Genomic DNA, 16525 nt, shown 5'->3' on the forward strand with positions numbered 1-16525 from the left:
ACCTGTGAAAAGATGTTTTCCTTTTGTTTAGCACGAGGAAACCAATAAAGTTTGGGATCTTTAAATGACATCACATCTGTATTAACTGTTTTGCAAAAGGGTGTGAGAAATGTGTGCACCCAATGAAAACGTGTGAACACATTCACATAAGCAGGTCAAAGCAATCGAGAAAAACTGTAATATGAAAATGATATTATTGGTATACTTTGTATTCAATATGGAGAGGAGAGCAGTTGGAGGAAGTGTGATGTGACATCTCTCTCTCTCTCTCTCTCTCTGTGTGTTTTGAGATGCCAAATGTATTCACTGTATTGTAATCAATAAACATTTCACCAGGAGCTAACTGGCCTGTCCTGAACACTGTGTTTTCCATGTTTTGATGTAGTGAAATCCTTTTTTCACTGCTTTGTGAATGATCTAAAGAAATTGTTTGGTTTTGAGCTGATGGGAATTATTTTGGAGTTTCAAGACTGGTTTTGGTGGCCATGTGGGCCCTATTGGCATTAAATAAAGACATCCTCCCCTCCCCCAATGAAATGCTAATGTACTGGTTCCAAGGGCTATCAGATCCACAAGACAAAAGATATTACTTTGCTATAATGTATCCATGTGTCATGAAATGTAAATATATTCATGTTTGGTATCATTGTAATAGTCTTAGTACAAGGATTGTAATGATTTGATTGTGAGAATGTTTGGAACATTCTATAAGTGATATTTCTGATATATAAGATATCTCTCCTCATGTTCTTCAGATAGGTGTGAGTAGGTGTGTCTGATGCCAAGTGGAGAACCAATCAGGTGGGATTGTTTTGCCGCCATTTCTGTCTTTGTTTAACCCATACAAAACACACACACACACACACACACACACACACACACACACACACACACACACACACTGTCCTCTAATCTCACAGCAATTGAGAACTTTGGAAAATAGGTCTGTGAAAACCGACACTTTTTTCTAACCTAGTTTCTTTGTTTAACCCATACAAAAGTGACTAACTTGCATTGTAAGAGGAAGGATTAGAACATGGAGAACGGAAGAAGAGAGAGGTTGATCCAACAGAGGCCATGACTACATAGACCATAGACCATTTTTTTTGTACCCTCTCTGCTTCAAGATTCAATACTTTAATTGCCATACAACAGAAGTTGTTAGGAATTTGCTGCAGTGTGCTCTACAGTACAACAGACAAGACGACATTTTGACAGTGCAATACTGCAATTGCATATATATATATATACTGTGCATTAGTTTTGAACATTTGCAAAAACACCACCGTACCATAAAATCCAATATAAATGTAAAAAAGTGCACAATAACTAAATCCAACATACTTAAACACACACACACACACTCAAATTAACATTTTTCAGTTCTCACAAAGTGAGAAAATAAAACACTGCCATCTTATGCAGAAAAAGGATGCATTGTTCAAACTATAAAGAGTGCAGGTTGTATAGCAATTTAAAAATCCAACATAAATACAAGCGCACACACACACACACACGCACACACACACACACACATAAGATTAACCTTTCAGGCCATCTTCATCAGTGGAGGTATCCTTAGGAAGAGCCTGAGGGCTGAGAAATTTAAGCAAAGCACATTGAGGGAGAAAGAAAAGATATGTTAGCATTTCCATATTTTGATATTTAGAAGGGATGCAGCTGCTTTCACAACTACCAATGCTTACTGTAAAAACATCCCAAGCTAATGTTATACATTGACCTAGGCCTACTTGTAGCTTAACATAGCATTTAAGCATTCTGCTGTTTGAAAATTAGACAGACACACCTGATGCTTTAAAGACAGTAAACAGCTGGCGTGCATGAATACTACTAGACATGAATGTTCCAGTCTGTTTTGATGCACAGAATTTATCGTGTGGTTTTCCTAACCCCCATTTGGTAAATAGATTATCACGGTCGAATAGTTAGTATAGCAGAGAAGCTATGCCACTTTCATCAAAACCTATTACAAAGCTATATCAATGTTATGTCATTATATACGATAAACAGTGATTCTGGAACAGATCTGCGTCTTCCTTATCCTGTTAATAAACATATTACAGTATGTAACCATATTCCGTCCGTTCGGAAAAAAAAGTTTCGCTAACTGTTCTAGTTTGTTACAAGCAGCATGGGCCGTCAGGCAGGTAGTTAACTTAAACATTTTTTGCTAGGCTAGCCTTCCTGCTGCGACATTACACCATTTGTACAAGACAAGTAGAGCTATTTTATCCAGTGTAATTTATCACTTACCACTATCTTGTTTTTTCTTGTCATCTTCCTTTCTCTTTTGGCTTCCGGACGCTTCATCATGACTGCCTGTTTTATATTTTCGCGGCAGCACAGAGACCACAAACCTGGCTGGCTGGCTGCTGTCGGCGACTACTGAGAGGGGCCCCCATGAGGGGGATCCTGGTATTGCCGGTAACAGTGTCGTTGCACTTTACTGCATTGACTATCAAAGGGGCGCTCACAGTTTGTCGTTGCATTTTATTTTTAACCAGTCGTTGTCTTGCCTGGCCAGCTCGGGGCCCCAAGCAATTGCTTGGTTTGCTTGCCTTCTAGCGACGGGCCTGCATCCATGGCTCGTCCCTACATAGGCAAGAGTCAAAAGTGGCAGTTTAGTGGCAGACATTTTAGTGGAAGTTTACCCAAAGTTCAGGATTTAAGTTCACTTCCAAAAGTGCAAATGTCACAGGGTGATGATGACAATAAATAAAATAAATATACTGTATAGTACTGTGGCATATAGCATGAATACAAGTTAAAACATATTGCTAAAAAAAAGAGCAAAAACATACTATCCAAGACCTATGCTGGCTTGATCTGCTTACATAAGGTATTGGTGCAAGGATGGAGAGTTATTTAAAAGTCTGATTACACTACAGTATGTGCTATTTAAAAAGCGGGAGGTCTTTGTGTTAATAGCCCTCAGCCTTCTACCTGATGGGAGGATCTTGGTTGGCAAGATGAGTTGCATCCAGCAGGATTTTTATGCCCTTGCGTTGCATGTGGGCCTTGTAAATTTCTGCTAAGGGGGTGAGTTTGCAACCGATGATCTTCTCGGCCGTGTGAACTATTCTGTCTAGCTGTAGCCTGTTCTGAACAGTGGCGTTTCCATACCAGAGAGTAATAGAGAAGGAGGGAATACTCTCAACAGTGGTGTGATGGAATTGCAGCATCCCCTTGCAGGCCACCCCAAATGTTCTCAGCTGCCGGAGAAAAAAGAGCCTCTGGTGGGCTTTGCTAATGATACAGCTCAGGTATCCCCATTTCATAGAGGATGAGACTATGGTCCCTAAGAACCTAAAGCTGCCCACCCGTTCCACCTCTACCCCATTGATGGTCAGGGGCTGGGACACTAGCCCCTTGCGGCGAAAATCCACTACCATTTCTTTGTTTTTTAAAACATTTCTAAATTGTGGTGGGAGCACCATTCCACTAGTGTGAGGACCTCGTTCCTGTAAGCCACGTCATCGTCCTCAGAGATAAGCCCTACCAATGTTGTGTCATCTGCAAATGTATACATCTTGACAGAGTCTGTATGTGATACACTATCATTTGTGTACAGTGAGTACAGTAGGGGGGATAAGACACATCCCTGAGGGGCGCCAGTGCTGATGTATTTGACCCTGGAGGTTTTGCTGTTTACTCTAACCACTTGTTTCCTGTGCAGCAGAAAGTCCAGTATCCAATGACAGAGAGAGTCATGCACACTCATCTGTTGAAGTTGTTTAACCAGTTTGGTGGGTAAAATTGTGTTAAAAGCAGAACTATAATCAATAAAAAGGATCTTGGCATAGTTACTTGGGGACTCTAGGTGCTGTAGAACAGAGTGGATACATAGGGACACAGCATCCTCCACGGACCTGTTTGCCCTGTATGCAAACTGGAAGGGATCTAGGTTCACTACCCTGGACAGGTAGGTGCATATAATGCGTTCAAATATTTTCATCACCACCGGAGTTAAGGCTACTGGTCGGTAGTCGTTCAAGCAGCTAATTTTGGTCTTTTTGGGCACAGGTACTATGACAGCAGACTTATAACAGTCAGGGACTCTACATTCTCTTAGTGACCACTTACAAATATGTGTGAGCACTGGAGCCAGCTCATCTGCGCAGTGCTTGATGGTGGCAGAGGATACCAGGTCAGGGCCTGCAGCTTTCCTGCAGTTTTGTTTCTTAAGTAGCAGTCTAACCTCATTCTCTTCGATGACAAAAGGGGGGCTGGGGGGGTGGACCCCTCTGGGCTGTGTAAGGTGACTGTCATTACTTTTATCAAAACGACAGTAAAACTCGTTTAGGCTGTCAGGTAGTTCAGGATCGTCATCACTGATCCCTGGTGCTGTGCTTGTGTAATTAGTAATTTGCTTCAAGCCTTCCCAGACTCCTCTGCTGTCATTACTACTAAGTTTGTTCTCAAGCTTGTGTCTGTAGTCCGCCTTAGCCTTAGTGACAGCTTTCTCAAATTCATACTTAGCTTAATATAGGTCTCTGTCCCCACTATTAAAAGCAATACTTTTGTTTTTCCAGAGGTTTTTTATTTCTCTGCTAAATGGTTTGTTATTGCTATACACAGTAACAGTCTTAGTGGGCACACATACATTCTCAGAGAAGTTAATATAGGCATTTACCACTCACAATTCATCTAGATCGTCGTTACATGAGTCTTTAAAAAAAGACCAGTCTGTGTTGTCAAAACAGTCTTTCAGTGCTTCAATTGCTGGAGTGGACCACTGTTTGGAGTGGACCACAAGTACCTACAAGTGGACCACAAGTACCTACAAGTATCTGGGTCTCCACCTGGACAATATAGTGGACTGGTCAGCCATTACTGATGCACTCTACAAGAAAGGGCAGAGCAGGCTGTACTTCCTGAGGAGGCTGCGGTCCTTCAATGTGTGCAGCAAGCTCCTCAGGATGTTCTACCAGTCTGTTGTTGCCAGCGTCCTCTTCTATGCAGTAGTATGTTGGGGAGGAAGCACAAGGAAGAAGAATGTGGGGCGAATTGACAGGCTGGTAAGGAAAGCTGGCTCTGTAGTGGGAGCTGAACTGGAGTGCATCACTTCACTATCTGACAAAAGGACCCTGAATAAACTGATCAACATCTTGGACAATGAGCGTCACCCACTCCACAGCACTATTGTTAAGCAGAAGAGCCTGATCAGCTGGAGACTTCGCTCACTGCCTTGCACAACAGACAGACTGAGAAAGTCATTTGTCCCCAGGGCCATTGAACTGTTCAATGCTTCACTTAAGGGAAGAGGAGAGATAGACTTCTCTGCATAGTCTGTCTGCCTCTTCACCCCCTCCATGTTTGGATACTGTCTGTCCACTAGCCACTTTTACCACTGTCTTTCTGCCTCACTGTTTGCGTGCTATATTAGCACATTAGCACATATGCATAACCCCTCCCTCCATGGCACAGCCGAACTGTGGCCACACTTAAATAGTTAAATATATAGATATATAGACTTTACTTTACTTTATTTCTGCATTGTTGCACTGTTGGACTTACTCATTTGCACTATCACCATGACCACTATCACCATTGCACCATTGCACCATCACCATGACACTATCACTCATTCACACAGAGCACCTTACCTTACCTTACTATGCACAGAGAATCACAGGCTCAGTCCCTGCCTCAGTCATTGCAAGTGCCTCTGATTGATTAATCACCACTATGTGGATACTGTTTTTAGAATTGATTTAGATTAAGTGTTAGTTAGTATAATTTGTATTTTAGTATATTTAGCATATTCTTTATCTTCTACTGTCCTTATTGCTTAGTTGTGTTTTTATATTATATACTTTAATTACTCTTTCTGCTGTTAAAGAATGTGTTTGTGTTGTGTTGTCTGTATGCTGCTGATACCTTGAATTTCCCCTGGGGATCAATAAAGTATCTATCTATCTATCTATCTATCTGTTTTACCACCTTAGTAGTTGGCTTTATAGTTTTTAATTTCTGCTTGTAGGCAGGTATTAAAAAGATAGTGTTATGGTCTGACTGTCCAAGAGGAGCCCAGACCACTGCATGATAGGCATTGGCAATTGCACAGTAGCACTGATCCAAAATCTTATCATACCTGGTGGGCACCCGGATCTACTGTTTTAGCCTGGGCAAGGATTGTTTCAGATTGACATGGTTGAAGTCACCTAAAACCAACACCATCGAGTCCGGGTAAGAGTTTTCGATGTCTGTGATGAGTACAGAAAGTTGTTTGGCCGCCTCCGATTCTGCAGCTTGGGGAGGTATGTAAACAGCAGTTAGTACGATGGAGTTGAAGTCTCTTGGCAGGTAGAACGGTCTGCACTTAATGGATAATGTCTCAAGAACTGTGGAGCAGGTCTGTGAGATCACTGTTGTGTCTGTACACCACCTCTGGTTAACGTAAAAGCATACTCCTCCACCCTTGGTCTTCTGAGAGGCCTCTGTGCGGTCGGCACGGTGTAGGCTGAAGCCGTCTTGTTGTACTGCCGAATCGGGAATGCTAGCGTTGAGCCAGGTTTCGGTAAAGCACAACGCAGAGCAATCCGCAATCACTCGTCTGCTGTTGATGAGGATGGAAAGCTCATCGTGCTTATTTACGAGGGATCGGACATTGGCGAGTAAGACACTTGGAAGTGGAGTGCGATGCCTACGCCGTTTCAGCCGGACCAAAGCGCCAGCTCTTTAGCCCCGCTTCCTGGTTCTCCGCTGGGGGTTAGCATGGGTAGTCCCTTGGGTACCACTTGTGTCCGTGGGTCCGATTAAAACGTCCTCGTAAAAGTTCAGCTTTGGCTCAGATTTAGCCATGTTATCCCGTATGTGAAGGAGAGTCGTTCTCTCATACTTGATGATCCCAAAACAGAGCAACACCAAGTCGCCATAGGGCGGTGCCATGACACCCTTTAGATGACCTCCTGCTTGTAACAGAATAAACCTGATTCCTGAGTTTTCCTAAAGTTTGCCAGTCTAAGATTAATATGAAGTAATTATTCACCACAATTACTTTCATGGAGGTTCCAACCGCAGAGATAATATACTTTTGTCGCTGATTCTAAGACGCCGCAATTTTTTTTTCTCATCGCTCTGGTGACAGTTCCCAGGTAAGGACGCTTTTTAATCTGCGTTTCTTTTGGTACTGAACGAAGGTATATCTGTAAATCCGGGCGGTTCCTGCTAACCACAGATGGGAACGTTGAGCAGCTCAATATTAAACACGGTGGTATGCAAGTGTGCAACCTATTTTTCGCGGTAATAGGGAACGTTGGCCAGGTCCCAAGAAACTACGTAGTTTAAGCCCATTTTTTTTTGCAGAACATTCATTCCTTCAATACCAAACAGAATATTAAAGAGAACTTGGCGCTGCTTTTTGTTTTTATCACCAAGAGCGTATGAGCGGCTAGAATCCAAAGTGTTAAGCTAACACTAGTCTTGTTTTGTTTTTGAGTAGATTTTTTGTTTAGATCTAAACTTGAGTATGTTTGTTACAAAAGACTGGCAGGATTTTCAAGATTCACGTAGTAAGGTTCCCTTGAGTGTGCAGATTGCTATGGCAACGATGAGTGAGAAAGAATATCGTAAGACTAAAGCCAAGATGATTCGTGATGGCTTCCAGACCATTTGGGGTTGCAGGAAGGCTAGCGAGTGGGTGTTGAATCTGAAATCTGATAAAAAGAAAGAACGCTACTCTCGATATGTTTTGTGTACATGGATAAAGCGAGTCAGATGGCCAACCGGCTTCTTTGATGAAATTACAGGATACTTTGAAGGTTGTTTTTGAGACATTGTCTAACGTTGCAGAGAAGGTGACTGGAGCAGATCTGACTCTTGATTCGAAAGCGCCTAAAAGCATTGTTGATTATAGTCGGGCTATGTCTGAATTAGCAACGCAAATTGATGATGCGACTAAGCAGATTGCAAGCATTGGGCAAATTGCTGCGGTTTCCAGGTCTCCAGCCCCCACAGCCCCACTGTTGCACGATCATGACAATGTGTTCCCAACGAGCTCTCCAGGAGGCGCATCTAGCGCCTTGCCAGAGGCTCCGTGGCAACAAATGGCTCCTATCAGACCCCTAGTCCCCGATGATACACGTGGTGTTGATATGGTGCATAACGTTAACATGTCTTACAAAGGTCCAGGACGGCTAGGAGAGTCGGCTAAGAATCGGCTTCCCTATGACCCCGAGTGCCCTAGGCCAGCGGTCCCCAACCACCGGGACATTCCTAACCGGGCCGTAGCCTACGACATGAGTTTAAAAAAAAATGCATGCAAACTAAACTAAATTTAATTCGCAATAATGTCACGTTTTTACATGGCATAGGCCTATATGCAGTTGTTTGATTGCACGCATGTTTGCATTTTGCAAGGTCTATTTTCTTACGTCTGTCTGTCCCGCCTTCAACACATATTGCCTTCAGCGCTGCGCAGCCTCAGGTCAGCTCACTTCACTTGATCAGTTCTTGGCGAACGGTATGTCACACGAAGTTAGCTAAACTGCTAGAATGAGCAACAAAAAACAAGCATCTTTAGCAGGTCACTGAACAGAGTGTTTGAGTTGAGAGAGCTGCCGCAGAGATTTCTAACAGAAAAAAAGCTGCACATTTTAGTGATGAGGACTGGGTGTCAAAACTCGCTTACCTGTGTGACATATTCGGATTGCTTAATGACCTCAACCGGTCACTCCAGGGGAGAATGACGACTGACTTTAAACTGGCAGATAAAGTCGCTGCATTTAAAGCCAAGCTTGATTTGTGGGGACGACGAGTGGACCGGGGTGTATTTGATATGTTCCAAAAAGTAGTGGGGGTTTTGGGAGAGACTGAGGCAGGGCCCTTTCTCTCGCAGCTGGTGCGCGATCACCTTGTTGCGCTTTCAAATGAGTTTGAGCGTTACTTCCCATCCTCCACAGATCCACAGCAAACCAATGAGTGGGTCCGCAACCCATTTGTCAATATCCCAAATAGTCCTAACTTGTCAGCGCAGGAGGAAGAGCAGTTGATCGAAATTGCAAATGACGGTGGTCTTAAGAGTGTCTATAAGGAAACCTCTCTGGCAGGTTTTTGGATCAATAACAAAGCAGAATATCCCGAGATAGCCGTAAAAGCGCTGAAAACGTTGCTACCATTTCCCACCACGAGGCCGGGTTTTCGGCAAGGACTGCAACTAAGACCAAATTGCGCAATCGACTGGACATTTCAAACACACTGAGGGTGTCACTGTCTTCCATCATTCCATAAGCAGGGCTCCCACTGATTATATTCGTAATGCACGTTTAGTTCCCATGTTTTGTTCCCATATTTTGTTAAGCATGTTCACACGTAGGCTATAGATGTAGCTTCAAGTTGTTCAATATTCATAGTTCATATTGTTCAATTTTCACTTCTTCAAGTTCACGTTTTTCACATGTTTAAGAGATCGTTACCTTCACTGTTCATACATAACTGGAGCTAGTTCTTTTCAAGTAATGCATGCACAACACATATGGAACATGCACGCTTGCATGCTGCTGCATGGCCTAGAGTAATGCCAACAAGCGACATGCTATGGGATGCGTACTTGGCTGAGTGTAATAACATTGCGCAGGACATCTTGGGCAGAGGCCACCATTCATTTTCTTTGTTGACTACGTGCCTTCAGGGACCGAACGAATCCTTCACAGACTTTGCTTCACGATTTGAACAGAAACACAGAACATTGACTGCATGTCGCCCTGATACTGAAGACATTGACTCTGGCTTTATAATTGATACTGCTGCCAAAAACATGAATGAGAAATACCATCACATTTGGGCTGTTGGCCTCCCAGTGTTTGAGGACTGGAGTGCCTTTTTGAGTTGGGGACAGAGAGCTGAAACTCACATGATTTGGGTTTGGGTGGGAAATTCGAACTTGGGTAACATTTTGGGCATGGATTTGATGACTAAGCTTGAATGTTCTGTCCTTCTCCCTCAGCAGGTGATGAGCGGCACACAATTCGCTGTCCCAGTCCCCATTATTGCAGGCCCACAACTAGGAATTGCAGCAGTGGCAAACACAGACACTAACCCAGTCCTTACCTTACTTAGGTCCATGTTTCCCAGCTTATGGACCTCAGACAAACAAGCTGTAGGGCTCATCCCTATGGAACCTGTACGTGTTTCAGGTCCCATGCATGACCCTGTTCGACAATACCCTTTGAAACGAGAAGCTGAGAAAGGTGCTAAGGTCATAGTGGAAATGTTGGAATCACAGGGTGTGATTAAGAAATGTTCCTCCTTCACTAACTCCCCTATGTGGCCTGTGCCCAAACCTGATGGCTCATGGTGTTTGACAATTGACTACACTGCATTGAACAAAGTCACCACTCCAGGACATGCGATTGTTGCTAACCCCACTACATTGTTGACACAGTTAAATCCATCTTACAGTGTCTTTTCTGCCCTTGATGTGAGTAATGGATTCTTTTCAGCGCCTATTGATGAAAGAGATCAACTTCGTTTTGCATTTACATGTGATGGTCAACAACATCCGTTTAACTACATCCGATTACACATCGCTGACTTTTCAGACATTTCACATCCACTGTCATACCTCATGAGAGGTGGTTTACCTGGCAGTACTAAAATTGAGTGGTCTGCTGAAGCAGATGAGGCCTTCATGTTACTGAAACAAGCAATGGCCTCCGCCCCTGTATTAGCACATCCTGATCCTAACCACTCCTTTCACTTATGGGCATATCCTTCTGATACCCAGTATTCAGCAGTTTTGTGTCAACTGTCAGATCAAGATCAGAAACCATATAGACCAATTGGGTACTTCTCCTCAAAGACCCCCGCGGCTCTCCAAGGTCAGCCAGCGTGTGTACAGACTCTTGATTGTTTTGATTGGGCTCTACAGGCATCTGAACCATACATAAGTTTTGCTCCTGTTGTTTTACACACACAGCACCGATTTGTAAAACTTCTGAGTGAAAGCACCATAAAGACCATCTCGCCACAACGCAGAGGCAGATGGGAGACCAGTTTGTTTGACCCACACATTACCGTCAGCACTGATGATTCTTGTCTTTTCAGAAATGCATTGACCCCTACTGATGGTGATCCTCATGACTGTGAACACGTCATGCTTGAGAATGCGGAAACTTATGTTGGTACGGAAGATATTCCCAATGGCCGTGATGTGTTTGTTGATGGCAGTTCATTTATGAAAGACGGTGAACGACTGACGGGATGGGCTGTAGTGGACCATGACAGAACTTTGCGAAAAGCGGGCGCTACATAGAGGTGGTGCACAATTGGCAGAGATTGTAGCATTAACTAATGCATTACAAATTGCAGTCCAATCTGATATTCCTGTTAATATCTACACTGACAGCGCCTATGCGTACCACTCGACCCACACATGGGGTCCTGTTTGGAAGAGCCGCAACTTCACCACGGCTGCTGGAGCTCCCATTGCTCATAAGAATGAAATCAAAAAGCTTTTTGACTCTTTGCAAAATCTCACTCCCTCTAAGTGCTCTGTTATTAAAGTTACAGGTCACAGTGTGCAGGCCACAGATGCATTGGCCAAAGGAAATGATCTTGCAGACAAGGCCGCAAAGGCAGCTGCAGATCAAAGATGCATTGGCCAGAGGAAATGATCTTGCAGACAAGGCCGCAAAGGCAGCTGCAGATCAAAGATGCATTGGCCAGAGGAAATGATCTTGCAGACAAGGCCGCAAAGGCCGCTGCAGATCATAAGGGGGAGAAGAATACTGACAATGACTTGACTAACAGACCAAAACAACTGACCCCTCAAATAGCGGCAGTTTCATGTACTGAACTAGGGTGACCAGACGTCCCCGAAAAATTCGGGACAGTCCCGATATCCAAGCAGTTGTCCCGAATCCCGCCCTAATTGTCCCGAAAATTATACTCAATCAGAATACTGAGTAGTTATTTTCTGATAAACATTAAAAACTGTCCGTAGAGAGTCTGAGTCGACTGCATGCAGCCCCCGACGGCAGCTAAGTGTCTGGATGCAGCCCGGCTACTTTGTTTCTTTTTGACGTTCTATAATTAGGCGCGAATATGCACTGATTTCGCGAAGCCGAGGACATTGTGCAGGCAGCGCAGCAGGCAGAGCCAGCGTGTGTGCAAAAAAATACGTCGGAAGTTCGGCCTAATGTCCATGTCGTTTTAACATAATCTACTTAATCTAACAATTATTTTGTATTCTTACTTAATGACCCATAATTTTGGCAAGGCTTGTTATTAGCGTTAGGCTATTATCCTTATTCTGAAAGGTCTGATTTGCACTGTTACGCAGTCATTGCTTTTTTTTTTTCTTTCCCACAATGACATTTTGAGTTCATGATTTCTCTGTTGTATTTTGAGGCAGACTTGATGTTTGAATAAAAATGTGTTTTGGTACAGGTTTGAAAATTCACTGTAAGCCTACCACCCTCCCCCCACAAAAAAAAAAAAGCGTCCCGAATTTCAGCCAATCTCATCTGGTCACCCTATACTGAACTGATCACTTTACAGGACTTACAAAAGTCCTATCCGACTACTAATCTTGACAAAATGATGCTTTCAGATTGTGTCTTTTCAGAACAAGGACTTTGGCTAAAAGATGGAAAGGTGGTGATGCCAACCCCCCTTGTCCCAATACTGCTACGAGACTATCATCAGCTGGCCCACACAGGGATATTTGTATGCTCATTGGTAAAGGTACATTGGTATGTCTTTAAACTAACCACTGAAATGGAACTAGTTGTAAAAACTTGCATCCATTGTGCTAAGACTACACCTTATACTGAGAACAGAGTTACCATGGGTTATGATGAGAGACCCACACGACCGTTTACTCATTTACAAATTGACTTCGTAGGGCCACTACCTAAGTCAGAAGGCTATGAATACTTGCTTGTTTGTATTGATCGATTCAGTGGCTGGGTAGAAGGTTTCCCATGTCGTGCAGCCACTACTGATGACAAAAAAAGCGTTGTACAAGCATATCTTGCCCCGATGGGGATTCCTATTACAGATTGACAGTGACCAAGGTTCACACTTTACTGGACGTGTTTTGAAAACCATCCTGAAAACTTTGGGGATAAAACAAAAACTCCACATCCCGTACAGACCACAGAGCTCTGGCTATGTTGAAAGCCATAACAGAGTTCTCAAGGCAGGTCTTAAAGCCCGCCTGGAACAGCATGGTGGGAAATGGACAGCACATCTGGAACAGCATGGTGGGAAATGGACAGCACATCTGGAACAGCATGGTGGGAAATGGACAGCACATCTGGAGCAGCATGGTGGGAAATGGACAGCACATCTGGAACAGCATGGTGGGAAATGGACAGCACATCTTCCCGTTGTTTTACTAACACAGCATAACACTCCCAACCGAACAACAGGCCTCACACCGGCTGAGCTTCATTGGAAGCCTATTGTCAGGATCTGTCAAAATGTCTTGGTGATAAACATCTGTTAGCACACATTAGGCAAGACAAGAAAGATACAGAGAGCATTACAAGAGGGACAAAAAGTCATGTTAAAGAAATTTGGTAACCAAGGACCGCTGGAATCTGCATACAAGGGACCTTACGAAATGATCATGCTTACTGAAACATCTTGCTTCCTCTCCCTAGGAAATGGAAAACACCGCTGGGCCCACCTATCCCAGATAAAACCCTTTTCCTAAACTAACTACTGTTAAGCTGTGTTGCAGGCTTTTATTCCACAGGAATCCATGGTGTACCCGAGCCTGAGGAACACCGCCTGAACACCCAGAACCACCACCACGACTTCATGCGGAGAAAACTACCTGTCTGAAAACATCATCTTTGGCTCCACCACATCGAAAGGGGGTCAACGAGAAACTTCAAGCTGATACAACACCATCAGAGACCTTCAAGACTCTGCTGCAGGTCACAGGAGATCTGCTGTGCTCCCGGAGCAGAAGTTCACTTCACCAAGGATCTCTGACAACTGGCATTGGATTGTTTTCGCTGGATCGTGTGGATTATTCTTTTGATTTTTGTTTTTTTTTTTTAAACCAAAAAAAGGAATTTTTGGGAGGATCAGGGGTGTGGAGGAACGCCTCCTTTTAATAGAGCCTAGCGCCGCCCCAAGCACATATTGTTTTATGCACACACATTCACGTCTTACTGATTGGCATTACATGAAGAGGATACCTCTTCAACGAAAGAGAGACACGAGGGGTGTAAGCCAAGCGCTGCCTTCTCTTTGCACATCTTTTTTGCACACACATACACATACTGTACACTGTATCCTTGCACAAACACTCTTCAAGGACTTAATTATGGACTTGTTCAAAATGTTGGTTATTGTTATGTATGTGTTTCACAGTGACTCCAACCTCCCAGGAGTCCATGTCACCTCCACTTGACCCCAAGGACACTGAACATTTGGCCTTAAAAATGTCAACAACTATAGCCCACAAATTCAACAAATCTGATTGTTACGTCTGTCATCTGATGCCTCTTAATGGGCGTGGATGGCCAATGATTGTGTCGCCTTATAAATCTAAAGATTGGCAACTTTTCCAAACTTGTGCTGGTAAACACTTTGTCGAAACGGTAAACATGGAAGCCCTTGCCTATGCTGCCAAATTTATCCGGCGCCCATTCTGCCCTACGACTGATATCCGACTTGATTTTCTCTATGATAACGAGAGTGTAATACGCACCCTTATTGCTAACGAAGCATTTGAATTCCTTTGTAGGATAAACAACAGTCTACCATGTAAGTGGCACCCTGATAAAGCTAGGTTAACTTAATTCTACCGTGGAAATAGTAAAGAAAACTTCTTTGGTGTTTTTTTGTATGATACTTCTGCAGGGCCCTGGCAATGTGGATGGCAGTCTCAAAAAGTTTTAGGAGTAACAGATAAGACTAGACCAGACTTGTCCAACATCATTGTGGGAAAACATGCATAGACCCTAAAACACAAACATGTCCTGAGGAAAACAACCCAGAAATCATTGAGCCCACCCCTATTGTTGCCATAGCAGCCCCTGTCTGTCTGTCTTTTATAGGCACTGGACACAAGCTGGGGAATTCAAAATGTAATGTTACTATTCCTGTAAGTGTGAAAACCGCTCCCCTAGTGGTACCTAAGTGGTCTGCATTTGCCTGTGGTAAATCTGCATATACATCTATCCCTGTAGATGCTACCTCGCACATTTGATTCCCCCATCTCGTGTAGTTACAAAAGATATTTTTTAGACCCTTAACAAACCTGTACAGCACAGAAGCAGGCGGAAAATTGAAAAGTTGGAGCAATGGCTTGGTGTATTTATAGCCCCTCTCGGAATTCGTGATCTACAAAACGATTTATCGACACTCAGAAATGCCTATGAACAAACTGCGCTTAACGCTTAAGACCATAGTAAACGTACAGGCGGAACTGACGGCGACCCATGAATTGGCCTGGCAAAATAGAATGGCCCTTCATATCTTATTTGCGGCGCAAGGTGGTACTTGGTAAAGTAAAGTAATTGGTAAAGAATGTTGTGTTTATGTCCCCGACGCACGTAGTTCCGTTAATGATCTGAGTCAAGTCATAATCGAAACCAACAAAGACAAACATTCGAATCAGGGCTTGTTCTCGGTGTTATGGCAACGCAACGTAGAGGAATTTCTGGACTCTCTGGGAGGATGGACTCGATTTATTCTTGTCATTCTAGGAGTCCTGGCTATCATTATGATTTTTGTATCTGTTCTCATCTGTTGTGGTTGCTATGGTTTTCCCATGATTTTTCGTTTGCTCCCACGACCTAAATGTCAGGAACGTCATCAGGTTCATTATGACCCTGGAAGCAATGGCATTGTATGATTCCTTTTTAATTTGTTATAATGTTAAAGTTAATGTTCAAGTCTTTATGACTTAAAAAAGGGGGAATTGATGGGAATTATTTTTATGACATTTTCTTGCCCCAGACTAGATGGAGGCTTCGCTCCATTTACATTGAAAGTGTACTCTCTCTTGCTTGCTTTGATCTATTCAATGGAGATGTAGGTGTGAAATGCTCCCCACTGGCTGAGCACCATTTGCTCCTACCATCTGTCCACAAGCTCCTTTGTTCTGTCTTTGGGTAGACAAAGACCTTAAGGTGACTTTAGCTGAATAATATGTTTGTGTTATTAACTGTAAACGTATTCATGTTTGGTACCATTTTTATAGTCTCAGTACAAGGAGTACAATGATTTAAGTGTAAGAATGTTTAGAACATCCTGTACAACATTTCTCTACCTGAGGAGCCTTCCTAATATGTTAATGGCAAGTAGGTGTGTGTAGGTGTGTCTGGGTGTGGCTGACTGAACGGCGGGAAGAGAAAGCCAATCACAGGACGTTGTACCTATGACGTCCTCTTGAACCACACCCTTGCAAATTGAGCATAAAAGGCCAGTCTCTTCCGGTAGTATTTAGAATGGTAGTCGATGCTTCTGAGCTGAAGGCTGTATTCTCCCCATTCTCCGCGTTATTGTAAAGTAAAGCCTGAATCTTGGATATCTGGAA

Source organism: Alosa sapidissima, chromosome 16, assembly GCF_018492685.1.
Source record: "Alosa sapidissima isolate fAloSap1 chromosome 16, fAloSap1.pri, whole genome shotgun sequence".
In the NCBI taxonomy this organism is placed as follows: Eukaryota; Metazoa; Chordata; class Actinopteri; order Clupeiformes; family Clupeidae; genus Alosa; species Alosa sapidissima.